Raw genomic sequence first — 10825 nt, 5'->3', positions numbered from 1 at the left:
CCCGGTGTAGCCCCGCAAGGTCCAGTGGCTTAGCAAAGCAGTTCGGGAATGGCTGCAGAGGCAGAACACATGAAACAAGCATCTGGAAATGTGGAGATCCTGAGCTCATCCTGTAAGCACTCCCTGAGAAGCAGCTCACCCATGGGCTGGCTTACGGCAGCGAGCTGACGGGGAACCGCAGGGGCTCTTTCGTTTGGGAGGGCTCTTAAACTGCCCTGCAGCCACGGCTGCCCCGCTCAGAGCAGAGGCAGAGGGAGCCTCAGTAACCTCCGCGCCTGCACCGGTGTTTCTGGGGCTGTACCGGGTGACACAGCCATGGCAGGGCAAAGCCCCGTCCCCCACGGACTGATTCGGTCCCAGAGGTAAAGCCTTATCACAAATATGGTAAATGGGAGGGCAGACAAGTAGAAGGGATAAAAAGAAGTGATAAGGAGCCTAAAGGAATGTAAAGATCAAAAGGAACTTAACCAGACCTGAATGCCTTCTTGGGCTTGATAGAGCAGGCTAGCAATGCTCCGGTTTGAGGACTGATTCATTTGCAGTGAAAGTGTGAGAAAAATGTGTCTCTGGGAATGTGCAGCGTGTAAATCCATCCCAACACTCACAGAGCTGCAGACACGTCTTCAGAGAGACGATGCTCTGTCTATGAGGAGCCAGGCCGGTTCAGAGGAAAACGCCTCAAATAGCCGTTTGGCCTTAGCACATCTTTCTCCATCCTCACTGGGGCAATTTTGCTGGCTGGCTACACTGGAAACCAGAGCTCCTAGGCAACACCGGCCGCAGTTTCCAAAATGTTAGTGGTGGAGTCAGTAGCAAAGGGAAAGCTCTTCCTAAGCTTCTTATCCTTGAGCGTGTGAAGTCTGGGGTTGGACCATCAACAGCTCAGAGCCTTGTTTAAGTTCAAATGGATAAACAGTGAAACCAGAGCCCCTTGACCTTCAGCAGCTCCCTCATGCTGTGTCTCCTCTTAGGAACTCCTGTCAGCACGGGAGAGATCCTTGATTCATTTTTAGATCGATGAGGAGCAAAGCAAGCAGGGTCCCAGGTTAGCAACCATCCAGGCATGGATTTGCAATGTAATAATAGCAAGCGCTGCGACTCCTGCGATAATGCTAAACAGCAGTGTCTCCTGAAGCCAGAGAAACACAACCCAGCTCTCCAAGCCTCGCAGAATAGCTTCATTATCTTTGCTATACTTTGCTCTCCATCTGGTCTGAGCTGCGGGAAACCAGTGGGGTTTGAAATCCCGCCTGCTGCTGAGAGCAGCTGAACCTGCAGCAGCAAACTGGGGGGCAGCCTGGGGCTCGCCGGAGGAGCGAGAAGGGAGCTGCAGTGGAGGAGCGGGGGGGAGGCGGCTGGGGGATGCACAAACCCCCGCGGTGACGCAGGGGGAACGGGAGAGCCTGGGGTGACCCGCAAGGCTGGCACTCAGCTGTCAGCTTGCACTGGCACTGCCCAGGTCCTGCACCCGCCGCTTTCATGAACAACATAAATCAATCTCCCGCCTGCGTTTACTGCTCCCCCTTGGCTGCTGGCCGGTGGTCAACGGGGTGTGAATTTCCTGTGAATGAGATTTGGTTCTGGAAAGGAGCTTTGGCTCACGCTAGGCAGCAATCTGTACGCAAATCCGGGAGCTGATCTAGCTGTAGAGCAGAGGCCTCAGCCCTTGGAGCAGTCCTGGAAGAAGGCGGCTGGCACGCTGTGTCCTAATTCCTGTGCCTCCCTGAGCATGCTGGACAAAGCCAGCAGGCAGCGAGAGGCTGCCTGAAATACCTGCCCGTTCAGTTCAGCAGCCGTGTAACGCGAGCCGCTCTCTGTGCCGCAGCGCTGGAGAGCTATTCAAGGACGGATTCATTCCAAGTCTTGTCATTTCAAAAGAGGAGAAAAAAAAACACCCATGGGTCAAAGCATCCAAACCGCCCCAGGACTGCTCTGAGAAGAGTCCTTTCCTCTGCCCCTTTCACATGCCTCTGCATGTGTCAAGCTCTGGGGCACACTCAAAGCAGACACCAGACAGTGTCTGACAGCCAAGAGCTCCTCCAGCACGGCCGGGATGGCGCGTGTCCCCCCACGAGAGCACGTGCGCCTCCGAGCCCCCCACACCGGCTGCTCGCCTACTCTCCAAGAGTTCGCTTTCCTGGCCACAGGAGCAACTTCTGCTCCCAGATCTGGTGCCTAAAGTCAGGGCTTATTTTAGCTGCTGAGACTCCAGCCCTGTGTCAGTCTTCATCTCGCTTGGATTTTGTGGTTTGAACATACTTGTTTGCTCAGTTACTAGAGTGAGCAACTGCGTTGTAACTCCACAGATAAAATAACCTCTGTCCTGCTAACAGGGCAGCTTCCACTTTCAAATTCCTCCTTGCATATGACCTGGGAGACATTCCAGAGCGGCCTCTGCAGCCAGGACCTCTTAAACAGTGAGCTGCACAGCATCGAGCACCCTGTGTGCAATGGCACGGCTGCGGTCCCGCTCCACCCCCCGGCGGGGCCCAGCCAGCCTTGCCCGGCCTGTGGGAGTGGGGGTAGAAGCACAGGTAACTCCATTTCCGTTCGTTTTGCTGAGGTGGGGTGAACTCTGCCGTAAGGATTCCCCCACTTCATATTCCCCTCCACAGCAGGCAGCTCCCTGGCCACATCCTCCCCGCATTTCCACCTCGAATGGAAACAGGAGGAGCCTGAGTTACTTCAGCAATATTAACCACAAAGGCTCAGTAAACGAGGGGCAGGATAACGCAAGCAGCGAAAAGCACTGAAACTAGGGACTGAACAGTCTAATACAAAATAATATTAAGTGTTAAAAGCTGAGGAGATCACGTTTGGGCGCAGAGCCTTTCCTTCTGCAAACCCGCACAGCAAGGCAACCCCTCCGGCGCAACGTGTTTTCCGGTGAGATCGGCAGGTCCGTACAGATGTGCTGTACTCGCGCAGATCTCTCCAAGATCCGTGTCCTGGTTTGCACATTCAGGCCTGGAGAAAAACCCAAGTGTACTTTGAGAGCCCCATTTGCCATCCAGGCCGACCGCGTCTCACGCAGACCCACTCAGTCGCCGGCCTCTGCGTGACACAGGTCCCTGGCACGCTGAATCCTGCCGAGCAGGCGCTAGCAGGGGTGTTTATGTTAACACTAATTATCTGCCGCTTTAATGTGTCCTCAGCAGAGTGTTCCAGTCTGCCTGCACACACCACTGCGTCGACCTACAGCTGCTGTATATTTTGACATTTTTGTTGTTCATGCTGAGGAGGGAAAGAAAATTACTTCTACTTTAAATAAAAGCTTAAATCCTGGAGCACAAGACCCAAACACGGGGGAAGAGAGCCTGTTGCCAAGCCACCCTAAGCCGAGCATTCTCCTCCTCTGTATTTAGCATTCCTGTTAATGGAATTTGGACTGCAGCTAATGCTGATTAACGTTTCCACGTTAGTTATTTCACATAATCTTTTCTCCAGCTGTGGCAGAGACTAGAAACACGCCGTTTATGCTTGTTCAGTCGCTGGTGAAGCGTGCTTCCCTAGCTCTTGCCAGCCACTGCGAAGAAAAGGCTGCTATGTTTAACCAATCCTAATATGGATCGATTCCTAAAGGCGGGAACGGGGTTCTTGCCCTATAAACCTCTGCCTGGATAACAAGGTTTTGACTGCAGGCTAATCCTGGGGTGGGAAATCGGCGGTAGGCGATTGGCATGAAGCACAGGAGGCAGAAGTGCGGGCACGAACCAGCGCTGCACTTTTTAGTGATGGAGCACTGGTAACCGCCAGCCCAGAAATAATACAGCTAATTTTACACCTGCACTCATTCTTCCCTGTTGGGAATTCGGTGCAGATATACCGCAGCCTAAAATTAGAGCAGGTTACAGACATGATCTTTAACATGTTAAAAGTAGAAACACGCCAGTGGATGCGATGTCCTCGCCCCGTTGCGAGGGTCGGCAGGGACATACCAGCCACTGCTCAGGGCACCTTCAGCGTTGGGTGACACAGCGTGGGCAGTGTGGCACAAACATGGCACTCACCAGGACCGCGCACCCAGCGTGGCGCTGCCTCGGGGCTCTGCTCAGAGCAGCCCCTGTGAGGGCCAGGAGGTTTTGGGGGGTCACAGGAAGCATCCAGAGGAGGGGCTTGGAATGCCAACCAGCGAAACTTTGTCACCTCTGTCAAATGGCAGCTCTGGCAAGAAAACTTGCCGTGCTCCCTGCCTCAGCTCCGCCTGGCCCCGTCCCTCCTGTCGCCTTCACCGCTGCTGGCAGCACCGCAGTGAGATGCAGGGAGCCGAGCGTGGCTGAGCAGAGGCGAGAGGGTCCCTGAGCCCACTGCCAGCAGCTCCCCGTGACTGCAGAAGGCAGCTGCCAGGTCTTTGTCCTGCCACCCGTTCTCCTTCCAGCCCCAGCCTGCTCGACCTCCTCTTACCTCCCCCTGCCTCAGTTTCCCCAGCTTCTGTGGCAGGACTGATTTCATCCCAGGGCTGGCTCAGGCCCCAGCTTGGGGTTATTCTGGGGTAGATGGGTTTTCCCTCATGTAAAAAAAAAAATCCAAAATGCTTTGTGACACACCAGTTCTTCATCAAAATTAATTTTTATGTATCATTAATTCTCCCAGGATGAAAAAAAATTAACACAAGCATGTGTAACTGCATCTGTTTGCAAGATATTATTCGGGCATCAGAGGTACTTCTGCTGTATGAAGATGAGAAGAGCGATTTCTGGAAAGCAGAGGGTCCCTCACAAGCAGTGAGGAAGAGACATTCCTTGAGCTCTGTGGACCCTTACACCCACCGCGGATCTCAGCTTTATGGCAAGACCAGCATTTAATTCATCTCGACGTGCGGGCAAGTGAGGTTACGGCTGCCGCACAGGTTCAGCTGGGGCAAAGACACACATCAGAGCAAGGGGAAGAGCTTCTGATGTGAAACTCCCGTGAGAAAGAACGAACAGGAGAAACTACTCCCCAGCCGCTCCCAAGGGCTAATTGCTGAGAGCGATGGACCAAGAAGCGTGCCAGGAAGGCCCAGGCAAGTCATTCTCCCTCCTGGGGAGGAGGAGCATCACCTTCACCCACAGCCGAGTTCAGGCAGAGGCCCGGAGGTTCGCACGGGTCAGGGCTCCCAAGTGGCCGCCCCATCATGCTGGTTTGGGCGCGGTGGAGATTCCAGCCCTGGGCTGGGCCGGCAGCAGGACTGGGACATCAGGACTGGCAGGGGCTGCCAGCAGCAGGCAGGGGCTCAGGCAGCCCTGGCATTCCCCGCTCCTGGGACTCCCAGGGGTCACACGCTGTCACCAAGGGGCTTAAGGCAATCCAGGGAGTGACCAAATCCCTTGAAAATCAGCACGGCCCAGGCCCTGCCGTGCGGTTCTCCTCTTCTGTCCCCGTGTCCCTCGGATGTCAACGGGCATCGGAGCAGCAGCGCTGGGCAGCCAGCAGCACCAGGAACCTGCCCTGCGGACCTGCGAGCAAAGGGCCAACCAGCCCATAACCCCCGAGCACCTTCATGGTCTGAGGGAGCTGGAGGTGACGGGGAGCAGAGCTGGGAGAGCGCACAGATCTCCCAGGTCCCCACCTGGGGCAACCTGCCCTTCCCTGCAGTTTAAAGAAATAGGGATGAGAGAGAGAAGGAAAAAGAGACAGGAGATGCACCTGCCCTCTGTCCAGGTGAAAGGGGAATGTGGATTCCCTTTGTCCTCCAGAGCACCTTCAGGAGAGGACAAAAGGAAATCCCCTTGCTGCTGCTAGCTCTTAAAAAAAAAATTTCCCTTTTTGTCTTTTTCATAAATCTGTGCATCAGGTGTGCACGGCAGCAGCTGTGGTTCCTGCAGGGCTCACTCTGGGGCCTGACTCTGCCTCTGACTTCAGAGCAGTTTCCAGGCACCAGCACCCAGCGCTCACCGTGGTGGCAGGGCCAGAGAGAGGAAAACCCTCGGCTGCAGCCAGTCCTGTCGGCGGGGCTGGGCTGGGCTGGGCTCTGCGGGAAGCAGTGCTTCACTCCTCCGCTTATTTGTTGTTGGAGCCTCAAGAAATTAGGGAGTGGGGTTATTTTTGCAAGCTGTAACCACGCGGGCAGGAACTCGAGAGCCCCCTTCTGAAGCCTGCAGAGGTATTTTGAAATCAGGTTTTTTAAAAGGTAAACCAAGACTGACCGACTGCGGATTTTTCTTGAGCTGTCTGCGGGGAAGGGAATGGGATGGAAATCACTAATTACCTTCCTCTGATTAAGACTGAGCCCTCCCAGCCACGCCTGCAGCAGCTGCCCCATGGCACGTGTCCCCTCACCACTGCCGGCAGAGCTGCCCAGTGGGACCCGCACTGGGACCAGTCGGCAGCACTGCCAGCAGGAGTCCTGGGCCAGTGGGAACCCCGAGCCGTTTCAGTCCCGACTCGGGGCACATCTACCCCCGCCCTGACAGAGCCAGCGTTGGGGTGGCCGCAGGGACGATGCTCAGCCCGTTTCCATGGAGAGCTCAGCAATGAGGAGAAGAGATGAGAGAGGGGTGGGAGCTTCGTTAGCCCCACTCAGAGAGCTAGGCCCCTGGATGATAAATCCCCCTTGTTTGCACAGAAAGGGGATACCACATTTCCACTCTCCACCCAATTAAAAAAAAACAAAAGCAGCGATTGCAGCAGCAGCAGCGTCCGGCTGATAATGCTCTGCAGGAGCCAGTGCACAGCGGGATGCCTTGGGCTGGTCTCCACCACACCAAAACCACTTTTGGGGTGCACCCAAGGGCTGTTGCAGGGCCGGGAGCCAACATGGATGTGTCGTGCTGGCTCCCAGGCCCCAAGTCCCGGGTTCAGGTGTGCCTGTGCCTTGCCAGAGACCCGTAGAGCCCCATCTGCTGTGCCGGGGACCTGGCAAAGCCACCACGGGGCCAACACGTGAGGAAACGGCAGTGAGAGGACAGCAGGCGGGAACGGGGCCGCGTTTCACCCCCAGCACCGGCTCGGTGCTCCAGATGAGCAGGAGTCATGATCGTCAGTGTGCTGCACCATGAGAGGCCGCAGCCCCGACGGCAATGGTGACAACACCCAGCTAACACAACAACAAATGCAACAACAGCAGGCAGCAGCTTTGCTAGAACCATCCCACGTTAGGGACCAGCTGTTTTTTTGCTCCCAGAGCAACACCCCAGCAGCACCTCTGGTCCCCTCACCCCCCTGCACCCCAGCCACCAGCTGCCCTTCCCCAGGCCACGTCCTCGCCAGCCTGGGCACCGTCTGATGCCCTTCTAGGGTGTTCAGCCGGCGGCACAAACCCTCTGGGATGCTGTGGAGAGGTTTTACAGCCTCCCCCCGCACTTCCCCAGCCACACCTCAATGTCCCCAACCCACTGAGGGCTCTGACGTGGGGGACAGGCAGCTCTGGGCGCTCAGGGTAACGCCAGCCCCTGGTTTTATGTCAGCACCTCTCCAGCCCCGAGGAGGCCCGTAGGGCACCTGCCTAACCCTGCCCACGGCCCCCAGCTCTCCCAGACACGTGTCCAGGCAGGAGCAGAACAGGACGGCGCAGGCAGGGACCCAAAGCCACGGCTGCCCAAGGCATCACTCCCAGCAAACCCTACGCTGGCTGGAAGGAGGGCTGGTCCTGTGCCATTACCCCGCTGCCCCCCAAGCCAGCAGCCCTCCCGGGGCCTGCACACAGCCCCCTGGGGACACTGGGGGGGGGGGTCACCGCAGGAGGCTGGGAGTGGCTGAGCCTGCTGGGGCAAGGGGGAGAACTGCGGGCTGCTGGGCTGGGGGCCAAAGCAAGGAACCAATGCCGTGATGCTGGTAAGTGGATCCAGCACCCAAAATCCAGGTGGAAAATGGTCCATGGCAGAGCGTGGGGGGCAGCTGCCAGGAGATGGCTGCGAGGCCCAAACCACAGCGTGCCTGGCCCAAACCAGCTCCCTGCCCAGACAAAAGCTTTAGGCAGGCACAAGGCAAACAGCCTTTAAGGAAAGGTATGCACAGGCATGTCCAGGCAGCCGGCACAGGCTCTGCCCGGGCGCTGAAGGCCTCAGGGGAGGTGGTACAGGGCTCCGGGCTGCACCCGAGAGCTCCTGTGCTCTGGAGTTAAAACAAGGATGAGCTTTTACTTCCCCAAGGACAACCAGAGACTGCACAGAGGGAAAACATCTCAGCTTCTGCACTGGTCCAGCACCACTGGGGTTCCCACCCGCGGGGCCAAGCGCCTCCAGGCCTGGCATTGCTCTTGGAGCCTCGTCTGTCTGTGTGACCGCAGCGGCAACATCCCACGCTGTGAAATGGCAGCTGGGAGGGTTGGAAAGGCCAAGGCCTGCAGTAGTTCCGCCCTCCTGGGCCTTCGCTAGGAGGATGAGGAGTTCCTAACAAGACTTTTGTAGGGAGTGGGGGAATCGCTCGGCGCTAGCAGAGGCCTGGGAGCAGTTAAAAAAAAAAAAAAACCTGTTCTGAGGGGGCTGGTAGCCACATGTGGGCATTTTGAAAAAGAATAAATTTGGGGTAAAACTACTTTGGGCTCAACAGTCTCCAAATTTAAAAAACAAATGCAAAGAACCCACCCAAAACTTCCTAAAACATTGGTGTCCCCTCTGCTCCCTGAGGACACGCTTTCCTGCAGTCAGGCTCCTGGGGATGGGAGGGAGGGAAGGAGTAGGGCAGAGAAAAAAAGTGAGAAGAAAACCAATGAAGAACCAAAAATTGCACGGCCCTGTATTTAATTTGTGGAATTTGTCCAAATGCACCATTTGTTTTTCACAAAATTTCTCACATTCTCCACAGAATCCCAATCAGCCCTGGGAATCAGTGTGATTTCTCAGCCACTCTGCTCTTAAAAGCGCTCCCGGTGGGAGCGGGGTGTCGCGTCCCCGGAGGCAGCGGGGCTGGAGCGCGCGGGCCCCGGCCAGGCAGTGACACTTTCCCAGCGCAGCCTTTGCTGCCTGTTCCCAAAGGAAGGCGCCGGGGCGAGGAGGGCTGGTCTTGGCTGCCGCGCCACGACGCGCTGTCACCCCGGCTTTGATCTCTGCTGGCACTGGGAGACGTGAAGGAGGAAGGGTGCGTGCAGGTTTTTTTTTCTTCCAGCTCCATTAGCTGACCTAACGAAGTAACATCCCTCGGCAGTCCTTTCCAGGATGATTGAGTTGCTCCTGAAAGGCTGCTTTAAAGAATAAACTAATTAGCAAGCAGCCTTTGTTTCTGGATTTAGCAACCCTTCAGAGCTAATTAAAGGTGAGGAGCAGCGTCGGAGCAGAGCACCACAGGCGAGCATGGCTGCGCTGGGTGCTCCTCGCCCTCCCGCCAAGGCTGGCTGCCGCGGGGCTCCTGCCCTCCCCTCGCTGGTGTGGCCAGCGGGTCCTGCCCCATCCCCGACGCACCCAGGGGCCGGTGGCACTCAGGGGTGACGCGAAGCCCTCAGAGCGCTCACCACAGCGGTTCTGCGTGCATTGGGCATCCCTCCTCTCACACGTGGCCAGAGGCTGATGCGGGCAGGGGGACATTTTTAAGAGCACGGACACACCTGCAACACAAGTCCTGCCCTCCCAGTCTCACGGCGTGAAAAATGAGAAGAAACACTGCGATTTTTGCACAGAAATAAGCAGGGCCCAGGCACAGCCACGGAGGAGCCAGGCCTTCCTGCACCTGGGAGCGCAGCAGCGGCCCCCGTCTCCAGGAAGCGCCAGCATGGGCTGAGATTTCTCCGAGGGAAGTATGCCCGTGAAAAGCCCATCCTCCTGCAGCCCCAGAGGTGGGGGACAGCCCCTGGACCTGCTGGGGGCTTCTGCTCGGCCTCAGCCAGAGGAGGGGGCAGAGAAAAGCACCCAACCGTTCCTCTGCTGTGCCTCGGCTTCCTCCTGTGCTTGATGCTAATCTTCCTTTCAAGAGGCCGACCTTGGCTAAGGGACTGGGGGTTCCTCTGTGGCTCCTGAGGGTGTCCCCAAGGCCCCCCTGCCCCTTCCCCAGCTGTGGGTGAGCCCCCACAGACATCCTGAGGCCCTGGGCAGTCACTCCAGCCTTTTCCCTTCTCCCTCCTGGCCCACAGACCAGTCTCCCTCCTTTACAGGGATAGTTAACAGCAGCGGGGAGGTTTGTGGAACAATTCACAAACCAGCTCGGAGAGGAGCAGCAGCCCGTGGCTGCAGCTTTGGGCACAGTAGGCTCCAGCTTTACTGAGGGGGGAGGAAAACCAGGCGCTCAAGGGGGACAGTGTGTTCCTCGGAGTGTCTGATCCCCAGATACACCATGTCTCCAGGCCCCAGAAGCTGGTGTCAGATGCCAATGGGCAAAGAGAAAAGGGATGCCATGGAGCTCGAAACCGAACGGTGCCACCCAGCAGCAGCCACAGGAGGATCCTCAAGGGGAGAACATGGTTTCTGGCAGCCCTGGGCAGCCCCTGCTCCCTCCCAGCCCCAGCGCAGCTGCAGAAATCCGATTTACTGGGAGAGAAGCCGATTACAAGTCCCTGAGGCCCAGGCAGGCGGCGCAGGCAGAGCCTGTGGTGGGGCTGGGAGGCTCCGGAGCCAGGGGCACAGGGCGGGGCACAGGTGAACATGCTCCACAAGGCCTCTCCGCATTCCTCCACTGTTCAACTCGCTAATTCCACTTTGTGTTACTAATTAAGAGGAGCAAGCAGGGCAAATCTTTGGCGTAATCCCTGCGTGGCATTAGAGCGTGTGTAGAGCCCGGCGAGCGCCTGCAAAAGCTGATTGCGGTTAATAGGAGCCACGCAGAGACTTAATGAACTTTGTCTCCAGCCCCCTGGGGGTTCCTATTAGCCCTTTACTCCCTGGCATAAGCTCCTTCTCTCTCACATGGACACACAGGACAGCAGGAAGGTGTTTCTGGGGGCAAGTGCTCACCTGTAAGGTGGCCACGGCTGAGC

Source organism: Strix uralensis, chromosome 11 (genome assembly GCF_047716275.1).
Source record: "Strix uralensis isolate ZFMK-TIS-50842 chromosome 11, bStrUra1, whole genome shotgun sequence".
NCBI classification, from domain to species: domain Eukaryota; kingdom Metazoa; phylum Chordata; class Aves; order Strigiformes; family Strigidae; genus Strix; species Strix uralensis.
Note: the sequence above shows the minus strand (reverse complement) of the source record.